This window comes from Geospiza fortis, unplaced genomic scaffold (assembly GCF_000277835.1).
Source record: "Geospiza fortis unplaced genomic scaffold, GeoFor_1.0 scaffold157, whole genome shotgun sequence".
NCBI classification, from domain to species: domain Eukaryota; kingdom Metazoa; phylum Chordata; class Aves; order Passeriformes; family Thraupidae; genus Geospiza; species Geospiza fortis.
Window position 1 is genome coordinate 2953708 of NW_005054314.1, and position 15701 is coordinate 2969408.

General features: G+C 36.5%; 1 protein-coding gene across 1 annotated transcript in view; it reads right to left on the reverse strand.

Annotated features, from left to right (window-relative positions):
* The window catches only part of TENM1 (teneurin transmembrane protein 1), a 781733-nt gene that overhangs the window by 650334 nt on the left and 115698 nt on the right, over nucleotides 1–15701 (reverse strand). Inside the window, exon 2 of the mRNA XM_014306575.2 lies at nucleotides 14577–14675. The gene's annotated coding sequence lies outside the window, so the exon portion shown is untranslated. The remainder of the gene's footprint in view (nucleotides 1–14576; nucleotides 14676–15701) is intronic.

A 15701-nucleotide genomic window follows, 5' to 3' on the forward strand; every position in this document is an offset into this window, starting at 1 on the left:
TCCATTTTTCCCTTCAAAACCAGTAAATTAATTGTGATAACTCAGTACAACCATGCACTGTGATAAACCCAAGGGATTTCTTAGGAAATTAGTTTTCAAGGAAAAGCATCACTGCTTTTCTGCTGTCTCCTGATAGAAATCTGAATCCTTTGAGTTCCCCACTGAACACCAGTCACGAATGCAATTTTTATTTTGAATTTATTCTTCTTGCACACGCATTTTTGCCTACAGTGCCTGGCATTTAACCCATTTGTCTCTCTCCCCAGTAAAAGTTAGATGTAAAGAATAATGTGGATGTGGAGTTCTTCATATCCACACCTCAAACCACTTTCTGGGTTTCATTTGCAAACTTCTCAGGGCACACTTCATTCCACTTTTCAGATGACTAATAATGACAGTAACCAGTGTCAGGCCAAGCACTGATCCCTGGGGACCGCCCCTATGCCAGGCTGCCAATTTGAGGAGCCACTTCCCACCACACTCTGGGTACTGATTGTCAATGAGTCCCCACTGTGACACATCAGCTTCTCAGGGAGGAGACTCTGGGAAACTCTATTAAAAGCTTTGGAAAAACCCAGTCAGTTGATATTTATTGCTCAGCTCGCATCAACAAACAGGTTACTCAGTCCTAGAAGGTGACCAGGTTTGTCAAGCATGATTTGCCCTCAGTGATTCCACGCTGGCTTTTCCAATCCTGTGCTTCACCTGACCTGTGACAGCCCCGGGGCATCCATTCTCTAATCTCCCCAGGGACTGAAGTAAAACTGATGGGCCAATAATCTCCTGAATACTCCAGTAAGACTTTCTTGTAGATGGGTGTGGCAATAGCCTTCTTCCATCCTCTGGACATCCCCTGACCTCCAGAACTGTCACCACATTTCTCTTCACAGAGAAAAGCAAGGCACACTTCTTCCCAAGAATATTTCTGAGTTTCACATTCTCTGAACCTCAGAGAAAGGAAAAACAATTCTTATCTCGTTTTTACTGCTCCTGTTCACAAGTGGAACGCATTGTTGAAGATTGTTTACCTGAAGAGAACCGGTGATGGGATTCTGGTGTGAGTGTTTTCATTCACTGACCAATTGAATTCAGGTGTGTGTGTTGGGACTGTGGAAAGAAGGTGGAAATGAAGTGTATTATATTCTCAGAGGAAGGTGTCCTGCAGTTGCAAGCTTGAAACTCTTTGGAGATCCACCAGTTCAGCCTACCTGTGCAATAATTTGCAAAGTCTCTGCCACATTCTCTGAATTATGTTCCTGCCAGTGTCTCTTCAGGAAAACATCTGTGCTTTCACATGAAAGAAAAAACTGACAATGTATTTTTCCTATATGTAGATAACATGCTGAATTTCAATTTAACATCAATTCCTCCTTGAATAAGTGTACAGAAACAATAAGAAGTATGCCAAGAAAAGAAACAAAAAATGAAACTGCTTAGACAGTAAGTAAAATAAAAATTATACCTAACACAACAGCAGAACTTTCCAGGCAGATATGAAGTGGATTCATTCCTCTCAATGGATATTCAAATGCAAATGTTTGCCTTAGTTATAAAGACATGAACATTAAAGTTACACTGCCTTGTATTATGTTGTTTCTATCCTAAATGTTGTCAGAGAAAGTATTTGTCATCAACTCAAATGGAACTCAAATTTATTTAAAATATTCAGTATATATAAAATTGACTGATTTCACTAAACAATTTTAAAATACATGAGTAATTTTATCTTCAACAGTTTTATGAAAGAAGGGAAAGGTAAAAAACTCATATATTCACATTCACAAAACACTACACCTCAGGAGAGTTAAAATTGAATAAATTGTGAACAAATGTTGATTTGGGGGGTGGGGTTAAAGCAACTTCACATTAGTGAAATATCCTATGGTGCCTTTCATTATTGATTCTCTGTCAACATCATGTTAGTTCTTTTCTAAATTAGTTCTGTGGCTTGACCTTGAAAAGATTGTGATGCAGAGTCCACAGGTTCATTCTAATTGCTGTTTTTCCTGGTGGACTTAACCATGCCAACCTGTCACTCATCAAGACCATTTGTCTGTGAACAGACTTAATTAAACACCTCAAATCCAATTTCTCTGATCCTTTCCACTATTAAAAAACCCCACATGTGCTCCATTAGCTATTAAGAGTTTTCTAAAGGAAAAACTCTAACATCCTCATTGCCATTACTTTCTACTGTTGAAGAAAGGCAGAATTCAAAACCCAAGATTATTAATTAGGATGGGAAAATAAAATATTTCTAGAGACAACAAAGAATTGGCTAACTCCTAAACATACAGTAGAACATTAAAGAATGATTAAAGCACCTACACAACTTTTCCCTTTTTTTTTCTCATCTCCTCCATATCAGATTATTAACTTGCTGTATGGGCATGATTTGAATATAAATTTTAATTTATCTTCTTTCAGGTTTAAACAGGTAACTGCATTACTTTCTGTGAAAGAGGTAAGCATTTTCAGCTTCATTTTCATGATTTAAATGTCCAGCACACTGGTAGAAACAGTCTAAGTGAAAATACCTCAAATATAAATGTGAAGTTTCATTAAAATTATTGACAAGGTGCTTTTGCTTTCTATTCTTAACAAGCTTTCTTGCAATTTTAACTTTAGTTATTAAACTGTTTCCAAATTACATTTAACCATGTCTTGTCTTATAATTGCATTCCAAAGTATTTTATGTTTTAAAAATGAACTAATCTCAGTTTTGTAAAAGATTATTCTGCATTTGATAGATATTCACTGCACCATCAAGTACAGTCTTCAATGCAGATTGCTGGGAGCTATAATTTAAAACCATTTCTTAATAATTAATTTATGAATCATTAATATCACTTACATTGGGAAATATTTAGAAAATGCTATTCCTATAACAGCTTTCATGAAAGAAAAGTTAGTGGTTATGGCTGGTTTTATTGTTGCAAAGTCTTTAATGCCTGGTGAGGTAATTCTCTCTTCTTGCTCTCAGTTACATATTTTCCAGAATTTTATGGCTGCACCAAGACCCAGTCTCTGCAGCAATGTTTGAAGAGTTCCTTCATGACAGATACTTAACAGGCTAAGTACTATTTTACCACTCTAATTAAGGCTGCAGTAAGATGCACTAAATAAATGCTCAGCCCAACCTCTAAATTTGAGCTATACTTTGAAGACATCTCTGAATTCAAACCATTCCCAAGCACAGCAACAGTTTTTTTATTTTATAGCTTGATCAGTTTGGAGTTTGGGAATACGAAGTTTATGTCATAAAGACATTTAAAGAAGAAAGGCACTGAGGTTTCAGAATTACTGTGAGCTTCTAAAGCAGTGTTCAAATATTGCCTCAATGGGTTCTGTCATTAGAATTTAGATCCTTGATGCTAAAAAAGCCTAGAGGCTTATTTTCATGTTTGGTGCAACAAATTATGTGAGCTGCCTTAAAATACAGCAGTAATCAATCTAGGAAAGACACATATACCCAAAACAGTGCATGTGTCTAATCTGTGTACTGCCAGGCTTGATTATTCTCTTCTGCTGAGTTTGTATCACCTCCAAGAAATATAAAGTAACATGACAGTGTCAAATAAAGCAAATGAATGTGACATGATTGATCTCTGGTGCCAGGACAGCCAGACTCATCCCTGTGTCACTCCTAGGGCCAGACAAGAGACATTTCCTTTAACACTCAATAACATATTGTGTCTCTACAGCTGCTATAATGTCTGCCCCATACAAATGCATACATTACCTTTTTATAATACTGGTAAATCTTCCTGCATACAAAGGTTTTATTAACCCTACACCTCACTGGGATTGGAAGAAGAAGAAAAAAAATATTTGTTCTTCTGCATACAGTCTTTTCATGAATGAAAACCACTGCCTGAAATAAGAGCAGCAGCACCCAAATCTGCCAATATTCAAAGTACTGTTGGAGGTGATGGCTCTGCTGCACACAAGCACTGCAGTTTATCTGATACTGAGAAAGACTGAACATTCTTATATCAGATATGCTCTCTTGGCAGAGAGACACATCCCTGAATTTGAAGGCTAAAAATATCTATGCTAAAAGTGTCAGTCCTTTCCCTCTTGTGGTGACTATCACTCTTACTATTAATTTCTCCCATTCTTTAAATTCTATTTTACATCACACCAACGTACATGTGTGCAGCATCACTGATATAAATGGAATTAATCAGTGTTCAGCCTGATATGCTTGGCAGCAGTTCTTTATTTTTCTAACTGTTCTAGTTTATTAGGCTTCCACACATCAGTTCTCATTTGCAGGGAAATATAATAATGAGAGTAGAATCTTAAAAATGGTATCTATTTGGCAAGGCTCTTACAAACCAGATATGTGCTATGACAATGCTCCTGTCCTGCATGATAATTAAAGAAAAGAAAGTACCCTGAGTCAGAGCACTTGTCCTGGGGCTGCTGTGGTGTCCCTGACATGTCCAGTGGGTGAAGCTGTCACAGGAGCACAGAACCCTGCCTGCTCCCCCTGTATTGACCCAAAATCCACAACTGTGGGACTGGGGTTATTACTGGCTACAAATTGTCTCCAATTTCAGCACTTTCAGGTTTCAAAAACCCCATATAATGCCAGCCAAACAGCCAGACACTGTAGTGCTCTCTTATTTGTCCTCATTATTACTCTTGTCCTGCCAGTGTTAGCTCTTGACAGGCATCCAGACACAGAGACATCCTGTCCTGCAGAGAGAGGGCACTTCCAGAGCACAGTCCAAGCAAGGCTTGATCAGACATATCCCATGTGCAGGGAGGATCATTCCCCCAAGGATGTGGGGAAAAGGCTCAGAAATTGGCACGTGCTGAGCCCCAGAGGTGCCTGGCAGCTGGGGTAGGGAGAGCCAGACAAAACCCTGCTTTCAGCAGAAGATTTACTGATGTGATGGTTTTTGTTCTCACATGTTGCTGCCACAGCAATTGCCTCCTTTACCTTATAATTCCACACCTTTTAAGCTCATCCTGACACAGAAGATTCATGGCTCCTCTTGCAGACTTAGCATTACAAATGAAAAAAAAAAGCAGTATAATGTTCGAACATATAAAATATCAAAACAGCAAAGAGAGAAAAATCAATTTATAGATACATTACAATCAATTCAGTTAGTGGGAGGTCTCAAGCTTGCCAAACGAATAATAAGTCCCAGTTCAAGATCTTTTGTTCTATAATTGCATTTGGAAACTTTTTCTGACTACTCAAAGAGACATAAGCACAACTTAAGCACCCTAGTTCATGATTTTCACTGGAGCAATAAGTCCTACATTTAAGATCTTTTGTCCTCCAGAATAAGGACTGAGGGGTCAAGTTTTCTAAATTGTCTCCTTTTTTTATGCTACCCCTTAAGAAGAATTAGAGTTGGCTTTTTCTGTAATTCTAAGAATTATTAGAAATAAACTTTGGACATGTATCTGTGTATAAAATTTTTACTTTCTCTTTAGTTTGAATGTTTTGTCTATTAATAATCCATTATGAAAGACACAAATGTAATTGAAGCAGAAATCTCTTTAGAGTACATTATTCTTTGTTTACTAAGTTTTTAGGATGCTTTAGATAATGAAAATTTTACATGGAGAATGCAATAATTCATATAGTGTTTTTAGAAGCACTTTTGTTTCTTTACACAATTAAAAAATAAAATTTATTTTAGGGTTTACTTTTGCTAAAGTTGTAATGCTTATGACAGAGATTTCTAGATTAGATAATAGCATAGAGTTGCTTTTATTACTCTTCCATTCCCTTTAAAAAACAGAAAGTGTTTTTGAAAGTTTGAGGAATTGTAGCATAAAACTTATCATAATCAAAGCTGAAAAGTAGCATTACATGTGATTTAATAAACCAGTGTTAAAAGAAGGTAGAAGGAAGCCTGAGCAAAATAGTAAATGTCATGTAGGCTCAAAAAATTCCCATTTCAGTCTGCAATGATGCTCATCTGTGTTATTGCCTGTTAAAAGAGTTACACAAACAAAGCACAGCCAGACCTGCTGTATTTCCTTCTGAGCCTTACCAAATTACCAACACAGATTATTCTCTGTACACATGCAAGGCAGATCGCACTTCTTTTTTTTTCCAAAATACCAGCCTTTTGGTCCTTTATCCTTAATATAAATATGAGAAGAAGGATCTTACATTTGGTATGTGCCTTATCCATAAGCCCCCACGTTTTTCCAGGGCATAATGACTCAGAGTTTCTGAAGATGGGACTTGTGACATGCATTTCCAACACGAGAATGTGAACCGTAGCAACTTCTTCAGAAGTTATCAGAAAATGTAGCAGAAAATTCTGTTGCTCTACAAACTACAACTTTGTCTTAAGAACACTTTAAAAATATTTCAAATAACATTTTCTTTGTACATTGCAATGGCAAGTGGTTAAACTGCAATTTATAAAATGTCACATCACTCATAATCCCCTGATCTCCAAAGCATTAGCATTTGATCTCATTGCAAATAGTACAGATCAATTTTCCCTTTGGCATGTGGCTATAAGCAGTTGGAGGTTAAGTGCCAAGACCAAAATGTACATTTTTCTCTGCTTCCAAACAGTGCAAACTGACATCATTTGACTGAATTCTGAGGTGTACAAGAGCCAAATGTGGCTGAATTCACAAAATACTCTCATCTGCCTCATTATCCCCAGCAAGTCCTATAAATTGTCTGTTGCTGGAAGGTGCTTAGAGAAACAATATCAAGCCCAGGTAGCGTGTCTCCTGAATAAAAATAACTTTCTTGTAGAGAATGTAAATATTTTTTTTCAAGAGAAACTAAGCAAACTTGAACTTAAATAGGCTGCTGCTCTGCCCACTTTATCCATCAGTGACCTTACTTTAAAATAGAATCAACAGGACTTCTTTGTCTTATTTTTTAAACAGTCTTACCCCACAATCCACTGGACTTTCCCAAGGAAAAAAAATCACTGAAAATAAACTAAATAAACTGAGTGAGTACAGGGGAGAGATGGTTAACACAGCCAGCTCTGATCTCCATGAAGTATTCAGTTAGATCCAATCACCAAAGGGTCTTAAATTAGGCTGACATAAGATAAGAGGGAAGGTCCTCACAGGGATAACTAAGTAAAAGATCAGGGGAAAAGAGCTGCAATAAATAGTCCATTTTCTCAGGGAAGGGAAGGTACAAGTGGAATCCCACAGGGATCTTTGCTAAGGCCTCAGCTGCTCAACACATTCAGGAATGATCAGGAAAAGAGAATGGAAAGGAGATTGAGTTTGCTACTGGAGACAAGTTTTTCAGGGGAAGAAAACCAATAGTGGACTGAAAAAAAAGCAAAGTTGCAGAAAGACTTTGTGGCACTGAGTGATTGAGGATAAAATGGCAGATGACATTGGAACCAAACTAACGTAAAGAAATGAACTCGGCAAAAAAAAGAAAAAAAAAGAAAAACCAAACCAAACAAAAAACCAAAATCCCACAAAAAAACACCCCCAAACAGTTTGAAATTTATGTACTTAGGAATTGATTCTAAGACAGCTATTGCCAGAGGCAACAGAGATCTTAGGTTAAAATCACAGCCTTATGTATATACCAGTTCAGTGGCTTCAGAATTGTAATCACAGGAAAACCTCAAAGTGTAATGCTTCTGTGTAAAGTTTGCATTGTGTCCACATCACAATTGTTATCTGCTCCTTTCATCTGAGAAAAAGCATTGGAGTAGAATTTGAAATAGAACTTGACAAAAATTCTTAAACGTAACCAAGTAACTTCCACAGAAAGAAGATATTTACAGACTAGCACTCCCAAACTAGAAAAACACCAAACAAGAGCCAACTAAAAATCATGACAAATGTGCAAAAGGTGAAGGAAGAATTAGAAACCCTGAAATACAAATTCACAGGTGGAGGTTCAAGCCAAAATCAGGCAGGCACCACTTCACTCAATTCAAAGACGGACTGTGGAACTCCCTGACATAAGGTATAGAATGAATGCTAAAAACAGGCATAAATTCACAAACTCTGGAAAATATTAATAAAACAAAAATCTTACAGGCTCTTAAGACCAAAAAGCCTACGCTGGACTCAAATAGTCCTTTTTCCTCAGATGCCATGAAAGCATCCCTCAGAATTACCATGAGGTGTCACCTCCTCACCTGCATTCCTCTTCCCCTGTGTCTGAGCTGGGATCCCAAAGCAGAGGGGCCTTAGTGTGACCTGTTGTGGGGATTTCCATGGGCTGCCAGCACCATGTCCCATAAAGCATTACAGGGCCAGAATCCCAAGGAAAACCATTTCCAAATCCTCTCTCAGTAGAACTAATTCAGAGTGTGCAATGCTAACCAAGCAGTCTGTCTATCTTCAGCAATTCTCCTTAGCTTTGGGTTTTAAAGGATTTTTCTAGAAACAAACATTTTCTTTTTGGAGAACAGATTTCCATTCTGGTGACAAAAAGTATTTCAAATGAGGAGGAAATAATAATAATATGCATATTAATAACTTCATAGTTATCTGTGTGTTCAAAAGTCCTTTGTAAGGGAAGATTAATCATCTGTTCTGCAGAGCAGAAAAAAATGGCAGAGCAAGCTGTACATGAACCCAGCCTCAAATGCTGGTTTAGTGTTCTGTAAATTGGGCAATGCAGTCTCCTTGGATATATAAGAAAACCTCAGTGAGAGTTAGAACAGAGATTTCACTCCATACATTTTCATAAAAGGTGTTTTTTCCTCCATTCAAAACAATTCATCCTCCAGTCTTACAGCTAGTTTGAGCTGCAAGAAAAGTGTCATAAAAGCATGTTGTAAAAAAATAGAGGAAAAAATAGGAATGCTGCATCTCAGTTCACCTATGCTACTAACTATGACGAATTCAAGAATTTTTAATTATAATCCTAGCAAATTGGAATTTCCTGTTTACAGAAATACTGTGGGTTTTTTTCTTTCTTTCTTCATAAGCTGTACTCAAAACATTTCTCTATCTTGCAATTCTATGAAGAGAAAACAAAAGCTACAGTCTTACAGAATAAAAATGTATTTCAACTTGAAGATTGACCTACACATTCTGTATAAGGCTTTTAAAATCCTATCAAATGCATTTTAGTTTTTGGAGCCCTGTTTTGAACTGCTATCTGTGACCTAGAACTAAAATCTCTAAAACAGCTAACAGAGTGGGGGGTTTTAGGTTGTTGGGGTTTTTTGTTTGGTTGGGTTTTGTGTTTTTCTTTTAATTCAAAACAAAGTCACATAATTGCACTTAATGGTTTTAGGTTTGCTTATCCTAATATTGAGAATTTGGTCATCTACCCAACTATATCTTAAATAGCCTGTTCTCTTTACTGAAAAAGATTATGCTGATAAACAGAAATGCAGGACAACTTTGATCATCCATCTGTGTGCTGATCAGCTAAGACAACTTCACAGCAGTTGGTACTGAGGATCCAAAAATAACAACTGAAATTGAACATTTTGGGCAATGGGTGAATGTAACTCAGTAAATACTGAGTTATCTATTTCTCCTCATCTCCCATTGCATGATAAGAAAACTAATATTAAAAAAAAAAATCCACGCCCTCTGAAAAAATTAGCTGTGGCATTTAAGGGCCATGGTTTGCTATAAAGGGCCAGTACCATTCTTCAACTTTTGTTTAATGTTATCTTTTACAAGGGGCCAAAACCATTCAACCCAGTCCAGAACAGGAAATATCTCCCCTCCCAGACTATGAATTTTAATTCACTCTGTCCATCATATCATTGAACATTTAGATTCTTGACTTTTGGCTTCAGGCAATAGCTATTCAATTGTTTTTAGTATCATTTCTAACTTCCCTACTCTGATTTTACAACAGCATATTCAACAACTGGTACACTAGAAGTCCTGAACAAAAACATCCCAAATTTTGCATCAAAGTCATGCTAGGGATAACATAAAAGTAATGGAATATATAATGACAAATGTGCTGAAATTCAAATATTTAACAGCTAAAAGCCTCTGGCTACCCAACACACACCCCAATGCACCAAGCCTGTAGGAACAGGAGGGGAATAGGCAATGTAAATGTGATGTTTAAAGACCAGTACCTTCAAAGCAATAGCAAAAAAATAACTGGGAGCTAAGCACTAACACCTGAGATGCCAAAAAGCTTCCTTGACTTTGTAAGCTGCACAAAGTGCCAGGTAATCCCAAGAAGGAGCTCATTACCATGCAGGCTGTGCTTGGATCAGTCAAACCTCCCTGAGCCTCGCTCACTGATCATCCCTGAGCTGGGATGATTCACTTTAAAGATCAAAGTGAGCAGCTGCTTGAAGGAGCTCCAACTAAGTCCATTAACATTCCTCCTCCTGACAAAGTCTTCTTGTACAAGGCTCAAAGTGCAGCCAAAACCACACACTCAGAGGATCCACAGGTTGGAAATGCATGGCAGTGAGAGGACTGCTCTGGGGTTACAAACACAGGTAAGGAAGGAAATGGACACTGCTCTCATATCAACTCATTTAACATTAGGTGAGGACTGCAAACAGTTTGAAAACAGATGGTTATGTCAGAATTTTGCAGTGTAAGAAGAATTTATTAGATTGCCAACAGGAGCTTAAATTTTACATTCAAATCCTCATTATAATTTATTCAGGAATATGCGCTACCTTTCTGGTGCTGTGTTGCCTTCATTGGCATTAATTTGTGTTTTCCCCTGATATCTGCAACAAAAAACTGAGTGCAGGTAAAAGATTAGAGCAGACAGAATCAGCATTCCTTTACTGGCATTAACCCTGCCCTCATTTATTTATGGATGAAGCTCTGTGGTTTAACAAACACAGGCACTGGCAGGGTAATGAGAGGATGCACACTCTGATATTTACTGTACAAAATTCAAATTGGGAGCTGAAGGTGAATTGATTTTGTTGTGGGTTTTTCTATAGTGCTCATCACTGTGGTATTTAAATTATTCTCCAAAATATAATTTATTAAATTCCATAATGTTCCTTAAGGACAATTAAAGCTGAAAATCTCAATGCAGTGAGTATGATACAGCCAAAATAATACATGAGATAAAAGTTTCTGAATTTTTGTTGGTTTTGGGGTTTTTTCATGTTGTTGGTTGTTTTTTTTTTAACCTCTGGATTCTAGATTGGAGGCAGACAATTATTTTTAGGGAAATGGGAGCTTTAGATTCACTCCATGATCTTCTGTCTCTTGATTACACAGTTACTGACAGAAGGAGTGTATCTTTTAAAATTTCCCAGTAAAGCTGACAATAAAGAATTATTTTGACTGTGAACTATTTTATTTTTCAAAGTGGGAACATGGCACTTATTCTAAAAGAATATGATATTCATGAGAGTACTTTGACTTACAAAAGTAAAAATCTGTGGGATTTAAATAACGTAACCAGCTGATTTGAGAACATTTGAATTAACATTGGTGATAATTTTTTTCACACTAAAATTATTCATACTCAGCAGGAAATTAAGTTGTCATAGTATGTTAGTGTTAAAGAAAGTGTATCTCTTATCTACCCCTACATATGTTGCATGAAATCACTGAATAGTGGTTTCTCCTGGTGTTATCTAGAACATATTCCCCTCTATAAATGGAGTAAAGTCCTGTTGCTTATTTAGTACAAATTACTGACTTCATCAAGTTTATATTAAACTCCTACCTCTCTCAATATGTGAACAATGAAGGAGTTCTAGAAGAGCTGCTCAGTGATTGCATTTTTACAGAACAGTAAAAGAAGAAACTCTGAGCAATATTAGCACATTGTTTTGCTCAGCTTCTGAGAGACAATTCTAAAAAACTGGTAAAGTCCAGAATTCACAAATTGCCAGGAAAAATAATGCCATTTCTGTCCTGTGTAAGTCTGCACTACCTAATTGAAAAAATCTATTCTGTTTACTTGAAATTAATGAACTTGCTCTTTACAAAGTTGTCATTAGATGTAGCTATAAAAACATTTCCTAAAGCGTAATTTTGCAAAGGAAACAAATGCAGTGCAAGGCAAAATGCACTGAAAAGGCAAAATTCACAAACCACTGAAGACAATGGTGTTGTGATACCTTGAGAGGCTACCTAGAACAGAGGCCAGACAGTGATAAAGGAAAAAAGGAGGGATTTATTAAAAGTCCTTCACAGGATACACCTTGGGCAGTGCAAGAGCTTAGCTGAGGCTACACCTAAGATGGACTCTGAGTCACAACTTTTCACACTTTTATAAGTTTTGCTCCATTTTCATATTGGGGTTAATTGTCCAATTACAGCTTCAGGTTATGAAGTCCCATCCCCCCAGTTTGCTCTCCTCAATTCACTGTTTACACTTTTTGGGCCTGAAGCTGCAGTGGTGTCCTTGGTTCTCAGGCTGGAAAAGGATTGATTTATGTGACTAAACTGTGAGGAGAACTTGCTAACACTTATATGAAGTTCAGAGTCACACACTAAGGCAGTACAGAATCTAAAAAATATGAAAGCTAAAATTTAAGGCATCAGTGGGAGTTCTTATGCTTCATAATTCGGGTGTTTTTGGCAAATTACATTTTCTTCCTGAAGAAAAAAGTCAAATTAAATTGGGATTTGGAAGAGGTGTACAATGGAATTTTGATTTTAAGGACTGTTTTCCAGTTCTTGATGTAACAATTTAACATGGTCCTAATCTTGTTATTTTCTATGTAATAACTAAAGCACTCACTAAAAATGTGAAAAGGCATGAAGAACTTTTGCTTAAGGCATCTGTTAGTCAATCCATTTTGCTTTTCTAGGTAAAATAAGATTTATTTGTATCTTATAAAGTGCTTTTGAGTGAACAAAGTCATTGTAATGATTATATTTGACCTTCACTGCTTAAACAGGAAAAATAATCACAATTCAGAGAGTTAATTAAAAATACACAATGATACAGAAAATTGAAAACTGCTTGAAAATAAAAAGAAACTTTTGTTTGGTAAGTAAAGCTCCAGGTGCAGCTGTTTCTTAGGGGGAAAAGGAACCAGACTTTTTTTTGAAATATCTCTGCTGTTATAATGATAGTAATTATTTTTATTCTGCAGTTTCCTGAACTTGCCAGTCTCTTGAATACCATGGTATAAACCTACTGGTAAAACTGCATCTGTTGATAAACCAGATGTTCCATAGATTGGCCTGAAGGGTAAGGGGGTATTTTGCCAATCTGACAGGTTTTTCCTGATATTAAAATCAGTGTATATCACACATAAAGACACATAATTTGTGTATGTCCCTCTTCAAACATTACTAATGTAGACCCCAAAGCAACCCTACAATAGCTGCTTCTATTTCTTTGAACAGATTTAAAATACATTAGCAGAATTATCTATTTATCTATTTGGGGCGGCTTCAGATTGTTTTATAATGTTGTTACTTCAGCATTCACTGCTTATAATAAAGAGACAAAAGAGCTGCAGCCAAAGGGCTTGGCCAGAACTGGGATCTCAGTAACTTTATTCAGTGAATAAAGCAGAGACTCTGCCTGTCCTGCAGACTGACACCTGCACAGTGTGGGCATTCCATCAGACCAGAGGGCTCCAACAGTCTGCTCTTCACAGGGAAAAAAGGGTTGAATTAAATTCTACATAGGTACACAGCCATGGGTAGGGATGTGTTTTACCTTTAGACAAATAAGCTGCTCCAAAAAGCCATTTCCCAGCTTATTGTCACAGAGGTCTTCTATTGATCACAGCAAAACGACACAGTGATTGATCCTGCTTGATTTTACTATTTCCAATATGGTCATAAACTGAAAGTCTAGATACAATTTATGAGGAAGAAAACGGGACAGCTTGAGCCTAGGTTACTAAATATAGGAAATTTTATAAAACAGAGTCCAGCCCCTTCACATCAACTGGTTTTACTGCAAAGGACAAGTAGACTATTTAAATAGCATTGCACATAAAAATGTTTTTTGATAAACCTATCAATATATATCCTTCTCCATTGAATCATACTGATTTTATGCAACATCCCAACCTTAGGAGCACAGCACCTGTCATATTCATCACCCCTGTGTTCAATGCTGCCTTCTGTTATTTCAAGTCTTACCTTCTTTTCTACCAGGCTGCCCCAGATCCTATATTTATGCTTGCCCTTGATCTTCATGGTGACAACTGGAAAGCCTTTATTGCTCTTTAGAATTCAGCTTTCCTGTTGACATGTTCTATGCAAACACACAATCTTTTCTCTAAATAAAATCAGTCTTTGCCTGATGGAGCTTAGCACATTAGCATGTAACTCAACAAAAAGTGGACATTTGGTAAGGAAAGAACAGAAAAGGCCACAGTTAGACTAATTCCTTTGATGTAGAAAAACCTACTTGTTGACCTATGAAACCAAACCAGTTTTCTCACACATATTTTGAGTAAGTAGCCTTTGCTCACAATGACTTGTATGCATACACATAATCTGCATATTAAATCTTATTCACAAGTAATTTTGAAAAATGTGAGTTCTGTGCAAATCAGTCTACAAGGAACAAACTATTAATTAAATTCTTAGCTCTAATAATTCACTGAATTTTTTATGCCTACATTTTTCCCAGACTTTACTCTGATATCACACCTGAGACCAGGCAATTCATAGCAAAATCTTGCTGCAGTTGCTTTTTTAAAACTTACCTAATTATTAATTTGAAAATTCTTCCCTTTGTGAAGACCCAGTGAAGCCACTCTGCATCTCCTGCAAGCTCAGCTGAAGACTGTGGCAGGGTTATGCTGCTGTAAAGAAAATGACAGATGAAGACAATTTTATTCAAATCTGAAAAATAAATTGGACTTGCACCAGAGCTGCAAAATATAGCAGATGTGTTAAAAACAATAATTTTAAAATAAATGCAAGTTACTGTTTTAATACCATGACTTCAGCATTAAATAGTATTGCTTAATAAAAGAAATAATGATATTTGTGACCCTGCAGATTCTGCAATAGCCTCCACTCCTGGAGAACCCTCCACATTAAAAATACTTGCTTTTACTAACACTGAAATATAGCAAATATTTAGGAATAACAGAGAAACAATGTGTAAAAGCAAAACACTATAAAGAAAAATTCTATAGCAGAATTTTTTTTCATAAAGAAAATATTAAGAAGAAAAATAGTCAGTTCTCTGTTCTACCAGGCTAAATCTATTAGAACTCCATGTGATTTGCACCAGTACACCTGCAACATCAAAGTTCCCTTCTCTGCTTCATGATAACAAGGACTGTGTCCATTAATTACTAGATTTGGAATTGGGCTGAAGAGTCATCAGTTTACACAAATTTTGAAGGTCAAGATTTTGTCCGAGAAGGGATTCTCTTGCATTAATGTGTTTATATAACACAGATTAACTAGGCTGCAAGATATTGAAAAATGAATAAAGGCAGTTATTAACACATATTGCTTGTCTGGGAGCTGTGAATAAGGCTACTTTGCAATTCTCTTCTACAAAGGAAAAAAAAAGCTTTGTTTCCATTTGCACTATTGCCTTTTTTTTATTATTTTTCATATGCATTAGGATATTTTTCATGCTGTGAGAAATAAATATATTCAGAACAGCTGCAAAACATTGCAAAGAATTATTGTCTTAAAGCTGGCACTGATTTCAAGCAGACAGAATGTTTATTATTTCATCTAACAACCAGCATACTTAGGATGAGGGAAAAATCAACCAGATAAGCATTCCGAATGCAATGCTTTACTTCATTTGCCCATTTTGGTGCAAAAATAGAATATGGGTTCATCTACATCAGAAAGCATCCAAA